The 19,019-nt window shown below is 40.3% G+C and overlaps 1 long non-coding RNA gene across 1 annotated transcript; it reads right to left on the bottom strand.

Moving 5' to 3' along the window:
• Positions 1-9,084: 9,084 nt before the first annotated feature.
• LOC127353019 (uncharacterized) lies at positions 9,085-10,441 on the bottom strand. The gene is made up of 2 exons (XR_007881219.1): positions 10,053-10,441; positions 9,085-9,287 (listed from the first exon to the last, which is right to left on the bottom strand). It is a non-coding gene; the product is annotated as an uncharacterized LOC127353019 (long non-coding RNA).
• Positions 10,442-19,019: the final 8,578 nt, after the last annotated feature.

Genomic DNA, 19,019 nt, shown 5'->3' with positions numbered 1-19,019 from the left:
CAGCCGGCTCTTATGGAGCCTCAGAGTCTAATGGATAGAGATTTAATAAATGGTTATTGAAGGTAAATCTACTTTGGCACACCACAACCCCAAAAAAGGCTTAGAGAAACCATGCAAGCTGTGAGGCTAAAGTTAGCCGGCTGAAAGCCAAAGGTTGTCCCACCAGATGAGGCTCAGTGTGTCTGACAGGAAAGACAGGAGTGTTACATCAGGGTGCAAACAGAAAGGTATGCACACATACTGCACACCTTCTACCTACCATGATGTTAAAGTTATTCAGAATGAACTCTGATCTGTGTTATGAAGGAAAATGCTCCATTGGCTATTCTAATTTTGTTAGAATATAGAAGAATATAATGCACGGTGTATTTAATCTCTCATTTCCATTTGATGAGAACATTTTAAATGTACTTTTATTCCACATAAAGTAGTCTCACAACACAGATTTAGAGCAGTTTGTTAAGTATTGTTAAGAGTTTGACCTATTGTATAATACCAACAAAAATTATGGAAACTAAAACTATTAAGGCTTAATACCACATTGCATTTGGCCCTCCCTGACCAATAAGAGCAAATATTTAACAGCTTGGAATATTTTTAAAAAAATGAAACATTAGCAGCAATTAATTTACTATTACTTTAATGCTGAATGCCAGACCAACTGAAACCTGTTATGCAATGTCATTATAACTCATAATTTCTACTGAATGTTTAGCTGAACAGAGAATAGGATGTTTTAGTGCCTCAACTTATAAACATAAGAATCTAAACTATCTGCTGCCTTTTAGCAGAGCTATTACAGGATGTTGCTTTTATTTTCTTCGAATCACATGAAAACACATCTGAGCCTCAGATAGAAAAAGATTCAAGTTTCAGTCCAGTTTAGACAGGCAAATTAGATATTCAGCAACTCCCTCTACTGGATACTAAGTGGAACTGTTATAAGGTGGAAAGGTAAGTGATGTAATTGCATTTGATCCTCGCAAACCAACCATTTTTAAGGCAACAAGTTCCCTAGAACGATACTCAAACATACCATGGAAACATATAGTGGAAAATACACAGCAGCAGGAAGCATGATTATAGTCTATAGCAGCCTTTTCAACATATATTTGCTTTACAATAAAATAAACTGACACAACCCCTTAAACATAACCCCTTACATCCAGTTTCCCCTTTCATTTACCCTTAAGGTTAGAGAAAATGGAATTTTATTCCACAGTATATCAATTTATTCCAGCCCTTAATTAAAGCCACAGCACATGATGATAGACTTAAAGTAAGTAAGATAATCAGATTTAAGACTCACATTTAAAGCTATGTCTTTTGCCTAATTTTATATTTTCCCCAAATTCAGTGTGTTTCATATTTTTTATAATCTTTTGGATAATCCATGAAATTTGAGAATAGTTCTGTGGATGTGAACAAAGGTTGGCTGCAAAGGGTGAGTCTTTAATGAATGACCCTCCAGTGGGACAGTGGGGTTTATGAGGATAAACAAAATCCTCCTGTACTGAAATGGAAGCTCACAGAAACACACTGAAACAAATGAAACTGCAGCAGAACCACAAGTTCAGCAAAGAGATAACGATTCTACTAATCCACAGTATGAAATCACCACGTATCTACGATGCTGTTCTTAACTGATCAACCTACAGCCTTACCTGCTTTGATCAGGGAAGAAAGTTGGAGTTGATTTCCGCTGGTTTTTATCTCAACCTTGGCAGAGAGTGATAAAATAGGTCCATGAATGAATGACTTTTTTTTCATACTCCTACTCTATTCTAGCCATGTGTCTCTCGGTGTTGCCTGCCTCTAAGAATGGATAATGCGTAATTTGTCCTAGTAAGCAGACACAAATGAGCTTTATCATCTGTTAGTGGCTTTGCATGTATCAGTGGAGGAGATTATTTGTCTTCAGAAGGAGCGCTGAATGGAGCAGAAGCAAGCAAGCAAAACATGACTGGGAAATATAGGACGATGTGCAAAGATCAAAAACAGATAAACTATCAATGAAAATGAAGCTGAAGACAGGCAGATAGAACTGAACATCTGAATTAAGCTGAGCAGAAATCAACAAGTGCTGAATTGATTTTTTTAGATAGAAATGTAGCCTCTTTGATTTAGATGTTCCAGACATAGATACACAGAGAACATACTCCTTTTCTAATTTTAAGTGGAATAACAAAAAACAGAATAACTAAATGACAACAATAAAACTTAAAAGTGTGTGTAATATTTTGTTTTTTACTGTCTTTTGTTGTTTTTATTGTTTTCTTGTGTAGTTTTATCAGTTTTAGTGGTCTGTTGGCTTTATTGTTGAATGTATGAACAGTGGCTTTCGTAATATAATTTTAATAGCCTATATAATGATTGTAAAGAACCTTCTAAGTATGTCTGGAGAGGAATTTTCTGTAATGCAGTGTTACAAATGAAAAGAAAATGTAGCAGTATATCATATCTTATCTTGATTTAATGAGCCACACTGTACTTTTTAAGAACATTACATTGCTGCAAATGTGGTTGGTAGTTTGGATTTTTTATTATGTTGGTTTTATACAGCTGACTCGGGCCGATTTGTTTACAAATTTAGCAATTTGAGAGCAGGAGATACTGGAGCTCACAAAAATAGGATAATATGAAGTCAAAATAATCTCTTCTTCCAAATCTAACAACAGAAAAGGTGATTGCCTTGCAGTCAGTAGTCAGAAGATAGATCTCCGTAGTGTCTAAATTATCCAGTATAAAGTCAAGTCAAAATTGATGTAACAGCTTTATGTATGTTAAAAGAACAATGTGTGGGATTTAGTGGGATTAACGGTGAAGTTGCAGATTGCAACTAACTGAACACCGCTGGCGTCTGTATTTGACGACCTGGCAATAAGAACGTGCTGTGAAGTGTGTAGGAGAAACTACAGTGGCCACGAAAAAATAAAAAAATAGAGCTAGTGTTTGGTTTGTCCATTCTGGGCTACTGTGGAAACATGGCAGTTCAACATGGCAGACTACATATAAGGCGACCCGCACTGCCTGTAGATAAAGATGGCTAATTTTAAGGTAATGAAAACGCAAAGATTCTTATATTCAGGTGATTATAGAGTAATTGAAACATACCATACCATCAATATTAATTCCATTTTTGAAAATAGATCCTCGTAAATGTTACACACTGGACCTCTAAATACAATCTCTGCTAGGATTATTCTAACAGCAGTAGTACACAATGTTCTACAAGCTGACTACTTGAAACAAATCTCTGTGGGAACAGGTGTCATTCGAGTAGGACGTTTCATATTTCAACCACAAGAGGGTGCTCTGACATCTTGTATGGCCACAGACTTTATCACACATCTCTAACCAGTGGTTATAAGACACACTCTGTGCTCTAATTCTATCAGGTTGTCTCAGAGGTTATCTGTATGTCATTTCCATCAGTACAGCCAGAACCACAAGTGTATACTCAACACAAACAGAGATGGTGCTCTGGTTTACTTTACTCTACATTTTTATTTGGGACTCCTGCTTTGCATCAAGCTCAATTTACTCTGAGTTGGTTTTACCTGATAATTTGTAAATGTCTGGTGTGACTAATGTCATCACTTAAGCCAGATGGGATAAAGCCAACAGCTGGAAAGCAGGTTAGGGTGAAATGACTTTCACAGGTGATACTGTGGAAGGGGACACCGTTCAAGGAAGTGTTTCACTTTGTGCACGTCTACTGTTCTGTGGAAGCCCTTCTTTGTTCCTGTAAAGTTGTTAGAGGCACCACCCCTGGCAAGGAAACCCAAACATTTAAATGTGCGGAACACGAGTACTGAAGAAACCTGCGGGTGAAAAACAGCAAAGAAAAGCATCTATGTCTGCTTTTGTTTGTGTGTGTGCTGGTTTTTATCAAGGTGATCAGCAGTGACCGACGCAAAACAATAAAAGTTGTGTGTTTTTGACTCTGCCAGTGTTTCTCTTGGTTGCTAAGGAAATGAGACAACACCCTCACCTGAGACCTTGGTGCTCCAGGTGTGTTAAGTCCCTCAGTACCGCAGAGTGCAAACACACTCAGCTGATAATAACACGCACACAGTTGGACAAATAGATTAAAAACACTACATTACACGTGTAGAGGGCGATAACATAACACAAAGATTATGTGTGAGTGCTGACATTTCGTCTCTCTCTGCAGACCAAACACACTGCCTGAACTTAAGGGCAGGAAATGGTCTTTAGTGGTTTGTTATGAGTGGTTCATGTTAGGACATGTTCCCTCTGCATGTCCATGGAAGCACCCCGAGCTTCCCACAAAATAACCACTTATTAGGCATGACACATTAAAGACTTGATTTGTATGTCATAAATCCAATAAAAAGATATATTAAAGAGGTGTGGAACCGAGTCATGGATATCAATCAAAAACAGCTTTGTATTATAAGCTGCTGATATAAGCCACCATTAGGCTGTGATTGTTGAGAACATATATATATATATATATATATATATATATATATATATATATATATATATATATATATATATATATATAAAGAATGTATGCTTTATTTTTGAAGACATTCAACTAGAAATCATTCTCTACTTTTTACACGTTTATTTTCTTGGTATACTGTCTATAAATTATCCATATTTCTGCATGCTCAGGTCTTACAAAGGTCTTAAACAGTATCTGTATTTCTTACGTTTGATTGAATGTAACTTCTCAGATTATTTCTTTACATCTTTTTTAAATATTTTTTCTTAATTGTTCGACCCTCTGTGTTTGTGTGTGCACCTTTTTACCTATGTTATGTTCCAGGGTGCCTCTAGGTGGAGTGTAGGCCAGGGTCATCAGAGGAGATACAGCCTGGCTCACCTTTAGAGGTCTGCAGAGTATGGTCTGCCAGCTACAACAGTGAAATGTTACTTACACACTGATACACCACAATCTAATAACGTCATATTAAATAATTATATATCAACCACAGAAGCCATTTTCTGCAATAGAAGTGCATTGTGCTGATAACATTTTGCTTTTTGAATGCAAGATAACGACAGGTGGAGATAGACAGGAAGGGGGGGGGGTTGACCTGCAGCAAAGGGCCACAGGCTGGATTAGGACTCAGCCTGACTCAGCAGGTACTTGGGACGCACCTCCTACCAGGTGAGCAACACAGACTTTTACTTGTTATGGAATATTTTTATATTTTTTGTACTGATACTTTACTATTTAAGTAAATGATTGGAACCAACCACCGCTGCATATTGTTTTCTTTTACACAGTACATAATACATACCTTCTCGCTCTTTATACTGCATATAACATAAACAGACTCTATTACTATTTCAAGTCTGTCTAAACAGTAGATATCATAGTTATACTGTTATACTATACTGATCCGATGATACCCAGACCCTTTCACCACCCCATTGGTTGGATTCCAACCTGCATTTGAATAAAATTAAATACAATTGTATAATCCTGTAGTGAATGTATATGACAGTATTAAAATGGTATACACTATCTAACCTGCAGTAGCTACTGAAGAGCTTACAGCTGATTCTAGGAACAAGAGAGCAGGAAACTCTTGCTGAGCTCTTAACTCTTCTTAGGGTAAAAAATGACATGTGTTCTTCTTGTCAAAATAATAATTGTGTTCTTCAAACCTGTTTTAATGAGCAGGTAATGTAAATTGTGTGTGTGTGTGTGTGTGTGTGTGTGTGTGTGTGTGTGTGTGTGTGTGTGTGTGTGTGGGTGTGTGTGCGTGTGTGTGTGCATGTGTGTGTAAATGATATGAAAGGAAGAAGCCCCCCTGTAGGGGCTGGAGTCTCAGTGGAGTTCACCAATGTCAGGAAGAGGATGTTTACAGAATAAGAAGAGCCAGAATGTGGTGATGGGTAAAATTGCATAAGCAGTGCTGTTGAGCCATAGGTCTTCCTGAAGGTTACGGTAACACCGATGACAAGATTTGTTTATATGTTTATAGGAGTGGGCACTCTGTACTCTGCTGTCAGCATAAAATTGATTTTAAGGAAGTAGACAGGAAGAAGGTGTGGCAGACTACAGGCGTGCTTGTGGCTAACAAGTTGACTGGTGAACACCAGGGCAAGCTTTTTTGCTGGAGGTCTGGCTCATTGCACACCAGCAGAGCAAAACTGTTCCTGGAATAAAAAAAAACGCATTCCATGAATATCCTGCTTGCTGCAGCTAAACGACCGGCCAGTGTACATAATCTATTCTGCTCCACAGTGAGTACATGTTGGCATAAGTCATTTCCAAGATTGACCTGGGGCCCACACAAAGGTTAACAGAGAATCCATATGCTGCAGTGGGGCTGTAAAACAGCAGCTCTCTTGACGTGCAGGAAGTTACTCCATTTCACAATATTTCATTGTGAACTGAACGGTGGCTCCTTGCTTGATCAGAGGAGTTTCATAAGCTTCTGTGTTTGTGATTGCAGTGTCTGTCGGGGGGGGGGCACATAAGCATTTCCCATGTAGCTGTGAAGCTGAGCTTTCTCACTGGAGAGGGGGGGTTGAGTCCTGCGCTCAGCTGCGTAAACTTCCAGAATCAACTTATCGTCCAACAACCAAACAACCAGATGTAGGACTCACACTCAAAGGCCCTACTTGCCGCCACACTTTTCCTGACCTTTTAAGGGACTGTCTTGAATTAGATCAAAGATAGATTTGAGTTGCCCTCCAGTAACCGTCCAGAGATTTGAGACGGGAACAGACAACTAGACAGACAAAAAGTACAAGAACTGCTGATCAACACTTTCGCACCAGGAACTGAAGCTACGTGATACAGTTGTCTTTGGGTCAGACAGTCTAATAGATGTAAATGAATGTCAGATTCGGACGTAAACAAGCAAAATCAATAGTCATTGATCTGCTTGTTTGATTACCTCTGCAGCCAAAGAGCTGCTGTGAGCGGGATTACTGAACATTACGAGCCAAAAGCAGTCAATACTTGCTTCATCTGAGCCACAGGCTGCTGTTAATGCCATGCAAGCTCTGTATAATCCAGATAGATGTTTGTATGACTGGGTCATACATAAAACATAGCATTTGAGAAAGCCATGAACTCTGACTGGTCTGTTCCAGTCTCAGCTGACTGAAACATCAAGATCCAGACGTTTATATGCTAAATACTTCACCGCAACACATGGATGTGGGTTATGTGGGAAGAATCAGTATAATAGTATACAGCATAATAATTACCAATCCGGATTATTATTATTGTTATTAAATAAACTGTATCTGTAGTTAATAAAGCTTTTTTGATGTGTCTAAACCAAAAGCTGTAGATAACATTCATTCCATGGACACAAATTAATGTGGTTTAAAGCTGTAGTTGAACACTCATAAGAAGAAGAATTAAGTCTTAAGCTCTATAAGCAATGCCATATGTATTACAGCCCACAATACAAAAGAGTTGGAGGAAATGAACATCACACTATCAGTTTAGTTCTTCTCTGGGCCTTACTAATGATTAGACAAAACATTTACATTTTATTTAAATTTATAAACCAGTTGCATAGATACCCTGTGCAGACTATGCACTCATTGTTCAACACTTGAAATTGGTCTCATTAACCTAGTAAATAATTACAATTATATATTGACAACTCGAACTCAAGATGTTGCACTTTGATTCTCTTGAAGGACATGCGCAAATTGTGCGAATACATCACAAGAAATTTCAAAACTATGAGCACCAAATGTAAATAAATTGTAAAACTAATCATAGTGTTTATGTGTCTGTGACAAGACAAAGCTCTACAACTGTCACATGGAAAAGAAACACCTGTTTGTAAAAGAAAATTGCATTGTCCGTGTATTTGAGCAGAAGAAAAGAGTCAGTGAGGTTCTCATCTCCTCAGTGATTGTCCAGGGTGTGTTACAGACCATAAAAGCCCAAGTAGACAAGCACCCGTCTAATCCTGCTGATCATAGCAGCATTGTCATTATCTATGGGCTCTTGCCTGTGACTGTAATTACAACTGCTGTGGATGATCTGAAACACAGATGGTGATGGGAGACTAAGCAAACAGCAGCAAGGTAATCGGTTGGGGCTGCGGGAGCAGACAAATCTTTAAAGACCTGAGCTGAGAGAAGCTAAATACTTAAATCATTGAATTTAGTTAGGAGTAGCCAGTCTGTAGGCATTTTACTGTAGCTTCTTCATTCTAGATACGTACTGTTAAGAAAACCTCTTTATTTATAAATGTGAATGTGGATGTGAATGTGAAATGAAATGACCTGAAATGAAATTCAAGGATGTGAAATGCAGTTAATTTAAATAAGGCCAATGACTATTGAGTCACTGAATCACATCAAGTCGTGTCCTCTTGGTGTTCATTAACCTTTTAAACCTCACTCAGCCATCATTCAAGCACATGTTTCACATTCAGGCAGCATTCAAAAGCCAAGGAATTTTATCAGGATCCAAAGTTATTCTGGGTTTTGAATACAAGCAACATTCTTCTAACTCCCTTCTTAAAGCTGCAATCCAAGAAGTTTCACCGGAGCTTTTTCGTCTGTATGTATCTGTTGAGGTTTTGTCATCTGCGCAAATCAAATCGTTTCCCTTAAAAACAAACTGTTTCCTCACACTCACAGGAAGTAGGGTTGCTGACGTAGCCTAGTACCAAAACTCCCTGCAGCAGAGCATGTACTGTACCTTGAGTCTGCACGAAGCACCCAAAACTTCATAAAAGGGATCATAAAAGAGATTTATGATCAGTCACACCAAATCAGCAGTTCCCTGTTTTTTTTTTTTTTTTGTGGGTTAAATGAAGCTCAGGACACAAGCAGTTATTTAAGTCTTTCAGCTCTGTTGATTTTTGACCTTGGAAATAGCAGAGCCAAAACAATCTTGACTCAGGGTTGATTTACTTTCCCCTTATCGCATGCTCTTCATCAGCAGATTGAGTTTGTTTTTATGCATGTGGTGAAGAATGAACTGTCAACTTCTAAGCCAACATGGAAAACTATTACGCCAAGTTCTAACATCTACATTTTGATGGCAACTAACTCGCTTTACTGATGAGGACCGTGTGATACAGTCAAAAGCTCCAGAAAAAGCAAGCAAGTGGATCCTGAGCTGCAAGTGTTTATTTCAACTTTCTTTTTTTTTTTCCTTTACAGAGATTTTGCAACGCTACGACTTCACACATGGACATAATCTTAGTGATTCCACAGGATGTTTTGTTTGGCGTCTGACAACATGCATCATCCAGGGTTGGACACCTCAACTCTTGTACTTGTGGATGCAGGTGTGGCGGAGCTATGCACTCACTCTGTGGAAAGGATGAAATAGGAAAGTGTCAGGTTTAACACAAGCACCACCCATATCACTGGGTGCACATACTGAGTGAGACACAGTCAGTCAGGGTTGTTTTTTTGTTTTGTTTTTAGCCTAACATATAAAGATTAACAGTACAGCACAGGCATTGCACGAGCACACGTTTCCTCCAGTGTGCTTTTGGGGCCGCCTGAGTTGTTTTACTGTTGCTGACCTACATACAACATTGCCATGTCAGCCCTCAAAATCAGCCTACCCATAGATCCTCCAGACAGGAGACTCCCAGAGAACATAGCAACAGAAACTCTCCTCCCACCTCTCTCCCCTCCCTCTCTCCCTCTGGAGCTATGCAGGCCAGGCTCTGTAGCTCTAGCCTCACTTGGCTCCCGGATTGGGGGAAGGGACTGAGTTAACATATGGCTTATTGTGCATTGTAGGCTATGCTTTCAGCTCATCAACAACATTGGCTCTCTTCCTGGTGCAAAACTGTGTGTGACTGTCGGGCTGGGAAAAAAAGGCACTGCAGACATATTTTGCAGTGTTTGTTTTCTGGAAGACTGACTCATATTCTGTTTATGCATGAATGAAATAAATCGCCCTTTGAGTTTGACACCAACCCCCCCCCAAAATGCGCACCGGCTGAGTTATTGTCATCGAGACTCGAGCTCTCACCACCTTAATAACAACGTGTGTAACACTTGCAAGTGGCAATCAGATTGGCTGTAACAGCCGCAGACAGCTGGTGGAGAATGATGACTACCTGTTTTATAACCGTGTTTGCTTTGGAGGAAAATGTGTTGCTGGCACAGTTTGTGGCTCCGTTGCGTGTCTCGCAGAGCGGTCCGCCACAGTTCGGTGACGCAAGGGGAGCTATTAATATCTCAGGAACGGGATGTTCTCGCTTCAGCATTGGGGTCATTCGAGGATAAACAACTTGCGTCCAGTGGAGACGTTGTCGTTACGGCGAGCGCGACGAAAAAACGACGCACGCCGGCAAGTTTTGAGGGAGACGCAGAAACTTCACTTTTCATTTCATGCCCCCCAACCTCACCACACACACACACACACACACACACACCACCATTACAGCAAGAACCGGTCGCATCTCCGCGGTCAGCCTGGTTCATGCACCCAGCTCCAGTCAGTGTGGAGCCTCGCCCACTTGTGAACTCGGTGACTTTACAGCGCACAGAAAAAGTCATGTGATGTAACAGTGTGCCTCTTTTGGAGAGATCGTATGTTTTGAAATTCAACCAAGCTATTTTGCCTTTTGAACTCGCTCCGTCCGCACCACATGCAATTTAAATGGGCGGCGTATAGCCTGCGATCTGCTCCTGTCCAAATTACAGGCCGATCATAACGCGTCTTAATCGTGCGCAACCGGGAGCACGTTTTGTTAATGCCATCAACATCGAAGTCTGCCAAAGTTAGAGAAAAGATGGGGGTCAAACACTAAGAAATGCACAAGTCTGGTGGGGGTGGGGGGATTAACTTGTACATGTGGAGTGATAACAAAGCAGACACAAAAAGTCATGGGCGCGCACGTTTATTTATGTCAGCGAGTGGTCTAATTGGTAGTCTGGCTGTAAGAGCAGACAGACTCATATTAAAGCGCGTTCAGGATACCCAGACCAAGTAGTTTTTGAGGAACTGAAGTTGCTTTCGATTCTGTCTATCTCAAGAAAGTCATTTCCACATTGCTACAGAATTTATTCTGTGATGACAACAGCAAAGAGAGGCGGTATAGATAGATTCACATCTATCTGTGAACATAAGCAGCGTTATTATGATGCTAAATATAAAACAATCAATCCTTTAATCAATGAATTGATCAACACATCAAATCAACTGTATTGTTTGAGTCATTTTTCAAGCAAATAAAACAGTTGATGATGATTTCTGTGTCTCCAGTGTGAAAATTTTCTGCTTTTCTCTTTTATTTGTACGTTGAATATTTTTAGGTTTTGAACAGTTGGTCAGATAAAACAAGCGATTTGAAGATTTGGGCTCTGGGAAATTATAATGGGGGATTCAATACTATTTTATGGCATTTTATTGACTAGATGATTAAACGTCGAAGTAATTTGAAGCCCTAAGGTTTTTCATCAAGTTAATATAGTGTGTTTATGATCACAATGTCTCAGTGTATTTTTAGCGTATTGAGCATGGTGTAGCTTTATTCCTCATTGGATGACCTGCCATATAAGTGCCTCAGTTGAATGGCCTTAGAAAGAAGACCCTCATCTCTTCAGCATCAGCACGGCGAGTTAATGCAGCGCCCGCGGACTCACCACCAAGCTGAATGGTGTATTTCATAGTCAGGTCCCTTTACCAGTGCCCGCGAGGCACCTCCCTCCCAGGCCACTGCACTGATCAATGCATTCTGAATGGGGCCACTACTGACCAGCAAATGGGTGCGAAAACAAAACTGTGTCCGCTTCACTTTGCTCTTTTGAGCTGTATTGTGTGGCACGGACAAAGCCGCCATGCTGTGATGTGAAGGAACAATGATAGAAGTACATAGTCGTGGCTCAGCGTCAGCCTTGGGTCAAGTGAGTGACGTCAGTTTCTGCTTGCGATTATGAACTCAACTCCACATGCATGACGGTCGTCACTTTCACGTCATAGGATAGGAGCAGTTGTCTTGAGAATGCTCTTCTATCGAATTATGCAACAGACAATTCAAAATGTTCTTTCAATGAGTGTTGGGCAGCGGTCTGCTCTGTGGTGGTGTGCCGGGTAGGCAGCACCAAGGCGGGGGAGGCAGGCCATATTAACATACTGGTGAAAAAGGCTGCCTCTGTTGTGTGGCTGAACATGGACAGCCTGGAGGCACAGGCGCAGGGAGGATGACGACCAAACTGAATTCCATCTTAAACAACACCTCCCACCCTTCTGTGAACTGATGCAGCGACCCCCCCCCCGCCTACCACCCATTTCAGCCTCCACCTCCTTCCTGTAAGGTGCCTCACGGAGCACCCTGAGTGCTCTTTTTGTGCAATCAGACTTTACAATGCTTCCTTGTCTTCCTTCCAGTCTCATCTTAGTTCTTGCTGAAGGACACCTGCATGACACAATCTATTTAAACCGCCTTCGACTGCTTTTGTAGGTTAATGTTATCTTAACTGCACATATCTATGCAGGTCACTGTAGGATTTGTCTTCATATATGGCTCCTCCACATGAACAGGTTGTACAGGTATGCACATACATGACTGTGCCAGCGGTTCTGACAAGGCTTTTAAAGAGCGTCTGTGTGCTGCACATATGATCATTTTCACATTTTACATTCATAGCTGCCGAAGGCAATAGAGGATTTAGGTATAGTTACTTAAAGGAACATTTTGGGAAATACACTTGTTCGCTTTCTTGCCAAGAGTTAGATGAGAAAATCAATGCCACCCTCATATTCAGCTGTAAAATATGCATAGATTAGCTTTAGCATAAAGATTTCAAGCAAGCTAACCTAGCTCCGTCCAAAGGTAACAAAATCCACCTACCAGCTCCTCTAAAGCTCACTGTATCAAAGCTGTTTGTTTAATCTATGTATATGTGGCAATGTGGTTTTACTGGAAGTCATGTGGCTGACTATTTCTCGAAATCCTGGTGTCCTGGATAAGACACTGTCCTAGACATAACCCCATGTAAAATCACACGTGTATTATACAGGTTTTGTACAGGTTAAACAAACAAGCTAAGTATATGTGTACCTGTTACTTGTGGACTGAGACAGGCTGGCTGTTTCCCACTATTTCCAGTATTTATGCTAAGCTAAGATAACTGGTTGCTGACTGTAGCCTTACCTTTGCCATGCAGACATAAGAACTGTATTGATCTTCCCATCTCACTCACAGCACACGAGGCCATAAAGTATTGCCTAAAATGTCCACTTGTCCACTCAACATATCGCTGATGGACTTCACAAAATCAAAAACTCAATGATAAGCAAACGGCACCTTTTTGGAAAGTAGTAATATAACTAAAATGGGAAAGTTCATATCCAAGGCATCATATGGTCCATCTTTTCTATGAGAGATGCTATCACTTACCTAAACAAGAACACCCTGTCCTTTTTGAGATAAAACCAAATATCAAACAACCAAATAATTTAACAAATTGTGACTGAATAAAATCAGGTGATTTTTGAGAATAGCATGGGACAGGAGCAGGAACATTTGATCTTATCTATGTGCCAGGTAATTGGCTTTCACAGTTTCACTTTGTTCAATCTCATGTTTGCACCCTGTGTCTGTGGGGATAAGGACCCAATAACACGGTAACAAGTATTAACAAGTATATCCTGCTAGACAGCAGCCAGGTCACACTTTGTTACAATAACATGCAGTTTGGACTTGTTTACAGCTACACCTGACTGACTCATTTGACCTCACGTGATAAGCGCATTCATTCCTGCTGTACCTGATCTGGTGTTCTTTTTCCTCTTCATTCAAAGGAACAATATTTCACCTGTGGCCTAGTGAATCATCAACATGTGCTATTCACTTTGTTGCAGAGAAACTCAGAAGGTGTATGGGTGTTCGCTGTTTACTCTTGGTCTTTACGTCTTCTGTTGAACTAATCCTCTTTTCTTATACACAGGTGAAATCGCAGCCTGTTTTGTCATCATTAGTCATGGGGCCCAAATGTTGTGTCACTAAGGATGAGTAAGCTTTGTAGGACAACAACAAAGAATGATTACTCATAAGTAATGGCTGTATTCTGTATCAGTTCTTACCACTCAAATAACTTGGGCTTATTTTAATCAGCGAATTGGTGTCTCTGATTTGTATTATTATCCTATAATTAAATTACAGATAATACACAAGACATTTCCAGAAAGACTGGATCTGCACTATAGTGTATAGTGTCATTTTGAAGTTTGTTGGACTGCCCTTGCAACTTCAGCACAAAAGGAAACCCACAAGGAAGCTGTTAGTCAATAAATGATCTGGGTTTATGAGTTGAGTTGCATTTAGTATGACTTTTAGCCATACTAACAGTGATTCCTTAACTTTGAACCTTTAAACTTTTAATCTAGAGCCATTGATAGCGCTAATTCATAACAGAAGTTATCTCAGGACACTTTTCAAATAGAGCAGGTCTAGACTGTACTCCTTATAAAATTATTTACAGACTCCCAACACTTCCCACCATGAGCAAGCACTCGGCGACAGCAGCAAGGAAAAACTTCCTTTTAAGAGGCAGAAACCTCGGACAGACCCCGGCTCTAGGTGGGTGGCCGTCTGCCTCGACCAGTTGGGGTGAGAGAGAGAGAGAGAGAGAGAGAGAGAGAGAGAGAGAGAGAGAGATAAAGACAGAAGGACAGAGACAGACACAAAGGTGCACATCAACAACAGAAGCAACAACTACGCTAATAGTAGTGACTGATGATGATGATGATGATGAACATGAAGAAGATGATGACGACAACGACAACAACAGCCACAACGATGGGGGACGATGAGCAATGATGATAGTAATAATAGTAACTGTAGTAATAATGATAATGATAATAACAATAATATAAATAATATTAGCAGTGGGAGTCAAGCAGGACCGTGGCAGGAGGTCCTTTTTTTGTCCAATACTCCAAATACCTGCAAAACTAATGACACTAAATAGCACGCTACCACGAACATGGTAAGCATTATATCAGCTAATCATCATCATGTTAGCATTGTCACAGTGAGTGTGTTAGTATGCTGATAGCATTTAGCTCAAAGCACCACTGTGCCTTAGTAAAGCCTCACAGAGCTGCTAGCATGGCTGCAGTCTTGTTAAAATACGGACTAAATGTTTTAGTCATAGCAACTTGAAAAATGTGTTCCACATTATGGGAAATACACTTGTCTGCTTTCATTCTTGAAGATGAGAAGAAAGAAAAGTGTATTTCCCAAATGTACTAAAATGTGGAACTCATTTTTCAATACCGCTTTCATTTGCGTGGTAAATATGACGCCACAACCAGCAGGCGCTTAGCTTAGCTAAAAGGCTCGAAACGGGGGGGGGCACAGTCAGCCTGGCTCTGTCCAAAAGCCCCCCAGCACCCCTGAAGGATCACTCGTTAACATGTTATATTTCATTTCAACAAATACTAGCAAAATTAAGCCTGCTCACATGCTAACATGCTGAAGGTGTTGGCGATGAACATTATACCTGTTCAAATCAACATGTTAGCATTGTCATTGTGAGCGGTTGCATGCTGATGTCAGCATTAGCTCAAAGCCTCACAGAACTGCTAGCATGGCTGTAGTTTTGTTCGAATATAGACTAAATGTTTTTTGTTTGTTTGTTTGTTTTTTAAACATTTGCATAACTCAAGCAAGGATTTTGTTTTGAATAGGATAGGAAGTGTAGTCCTGTGAGTATTCAGTGAGGTAACATTAATAAAAACAACAATACATTGCTCTTCCTACAGTTGACAACAGCTGGGCGTCTGACTCAACGTTTAACCCAAATGTGGGGATCAAACTAAGGTCAGAAGCCAGAGGTCAGCGCCCTCCACTGAACATCACAGCCTGCTGCAGAGAGGAGAAAACTCTGCCAACAGTCTAAACCCACTTATGCTGTTTCATGCTTTTATAGCTGTTGTTTTTTTTATCTGCCTTGAGAGCCCGGCCTTGACATGACAGCCCAGCCTGATTGTTATAGTGGTCAGGCTGTCCTGTGCTTAAAGAGGATCTCTCCCATTACAAACAGAAGTGAAGAGGCCAATCACACCGCTGCTCCTGCCTGAGAACTTTATGACAGTGCCAGACAGTGTACTGTTTGGACACTGCACGCTGGGGGTTGGTGCAGGGATTTGGGAACGTACAAAAGGTCTCTTGAATCATCACATTGCTGTAGCTACAGAGAGAGAGAGATGTTTCAGTGATTCCCTCTGATTCCCTGAAGATTTTTTTTAATGATCACTTCACCAGCTGCTTATTACCTTTGGAGAGGTTCAGCTGTGTAAGCTGCAGCCGATTTCCTCACTGTCTCTTTTGGCCGTCTTTTGCTTGACACCCAGTGGGAGTTGAAAAACACTTGCAGTTTCTACACAGCTCTGGGAAATAACCCAGTGAAAGAGGAACTATGCCCTCTTGTCGTGCTCTCGTTAGAAAAGATCGCCAAAGCACCACATGAAACACAAGAACACCACGTTTTTGTGGTGAAAGAATATGTAAAATAATACAGCCAGATGGCCTTCTGAATGCCACATCGCCTTGCTCACACTGAACACTGGGAACTTTCTAGTGTGGGCTTTTGTGCACAGTGCTGAAAGTGTGCATTCATTCTCACAGGAGAGCCTCAGCTGCTGCAGGAAAGCAGGTCTAATCCTGTATCGGCAGAGTGCAAGTTTATTCTTCATAAATTTTCTTAAATAGACCTTTAAATTGGGCTTCGAGCTGGATGAGGTGAAAGGCTGCCATGTCGTGGACACTGATCACAGAGAACATTATGTGCAAAGTTACATTTTGTTATGTTCCTAATATGAGACGAAAGAGTCCTGAAAACTTCTTTGATAATAAACGGGGGTCAATTTGAGTGCATTGGTGTTAACAGGGACATTCAAGCGTGTCCTTGATACTAATCAATAGCATCAGCTGGTTTGTTTTCTGTCAGGACTTTGTAGCTAGTGACAAGCTATTTCCACACCCGGCTGGCTTCTGTGTTTGACATTTTTAAATTGAAAACTAATGAAAATTCAATTTTTTATGGAATTCAAGCTGTCTACAAATATGTTCATACGGACCAGTTGCACCATAAAATAAATGATTGTCTAATAATGACAAAACCTTCATATCATACAGCTTTGACTCTTTCCACCCTACAATGGTGTTACTTGTCTCTTGCTGGAGGAATAAATTGAAGAAGACTTTGCCTGTGGTGGCTGGCTGGATTTCAATTGGCAAAGACCACAGAGTTGCTCGGAGGAGGATTTTGAGGTAAATTGCGAGTTCACTGAAAGGAAGCCATCATATTTTTTTTTAAATGTTGATGCTACATTGAGCAAAAATAATGACAAAGTATATCAACTCCTGAATGCCTTTTTTGAATCATCAAGGCCACAGTATAAATATGATGTAACTCTATTTTCTGCATTTATACATTCAAACTAGATGTTTGATTACAAATTAAAAGGTCATACTGTAATACAGTAAAAAGTAGAAGGTTTAATTAACAAGTTAGAAAAGAACAAATGTATTATTTACACCATCCCTATCCCTTCTTTGACTAGAATGTAACTAAAATCCTTAGAGAGCCTGTGAAGAAGAATTATTTTTGCCTGTGTGTAATCTCAGCAGGCTAAGCCAATAATTTGGCAGTTTGAAGCATTTTATCTCTCTGCTGGTGCAGTGCTTTGTTGGCCAGAGGCCCCAGAGTGTACTGATCGCTCCAAGAAGGTGACACAATAATATTCAAAGTATCAGGGACATCTTGTTGATGATGAACTGCAGCCCATTTTTGCAGAATAGACAACTCACTTTCCTCAGAAAAGTTATTGTGTGTCGTGTGCTTTTCTTTATCATTTCCTCATTTGTAATTTGATTATATGCAACAGGGGGAAGTTAATATGGTGCACTGGCTTTTATTGGGATTCATCTCATCAGGTTCTAAAAAAAATGTTGCATACCTCATACATATTTCAACAATGATTCCCCATCAACTAATATCTTTAGAAAGCAAACTTGCATGTATTTTTTACCAGTAGTAGGACTGTATTATTAGTCATTTAAAGGTCCAGTTTGTAACATTTAGGAGGATCTATTGACAGAGATTGAATATAATATTCAATGGTATGTTTTCATTAGTGTATAATCACTTGAATATAGGAAGTTACCTTAGAATGACCTGTTATTGCCTTCAATGGAGTCCACCATAGTAGCACAGTAGTAGTTTTTGGTGGCCACTGTAGTTTCTCCTACACACTTAACAGCCACTTTTCATTCCCAGATTGTCAAATAAAGATGCATTTTAGGAATTTTATATTTAAAACTGTACAGTGAACCCATTAGCTTCTTGTGTTTTCTTGCCCCTGACGCTTGGCCGTTGTTCGATTACACAATTTCTATAACAAATCACTTCAGCATACATTAACTTTTCTTCACAGAAGTGAACAAAATGCTGAGACACAGGCCTACTGTGTATATATCTTTTAAGTCTTCTTACACGTCTTAAAATCAAGAAGGCCTCGCAACCCCCCTATGAAGCTTTGGCGACCCCTTGTGTGGGTCCCGACCCCCAGGTTGGGAACCAGTACTTTGATCAAATAGTGGTTTGCATAAAATTAAGCAGCAGTCATTTTTTCAAGCAGAACTATTCTCTGGCTTCAACTTCTCCAATGTGAGGATTTGTTTTCTCTGTTTTATAACAGTGTGAATTAAATAATACTGTGGTGGACTGGTGGTGATGTTGTAAACCGTTTTCCAGCAGAATAGGGAGTAATAATAGGAAATCCGTCATTAGTTGCAACCCCAAAAGAGTATGCAAAACATTTTAAACAAATGTTACACGCTCTAAACGCCCCCCCCCCCAAAAAAACAGCATTTTATTTCATGTATCCTCTCTAAAAGGGTCTCTGCAGCCCGTAACTATGTCACGCGTGCGATGCATCATCTGAATGCATGGAGGCAACCTGTGGTGAAACTTCCAAGTAGCTCATGTTGTTCAGTGCATTTGGGGACATGCAGTACCCAATGAATGAGCGGCTGCTCTGACGATGCTTGCCGAGTGCTGCCGGTCGA

The sequence above is a fragment of the Dicentrarchus labrax genome, unplaced genomic scaffold (genome assembly GCF_905237075.1).
Source record: "Dicentrarchus labrax unplaced genomic scaffold, dlabrax2021, whole genome shotgun sequence".
In the NCBI taxonomy this organism is placed as follows: domain Eukaryota; kingdom Metazoa; phylum Chordata; class Actinopteri; family Moronidae; genus Dicentrarchus; species Dicentrarchus labrax.
This window is presented reverse-complemented; position numbering and strand designations above follow the sequence as displayed.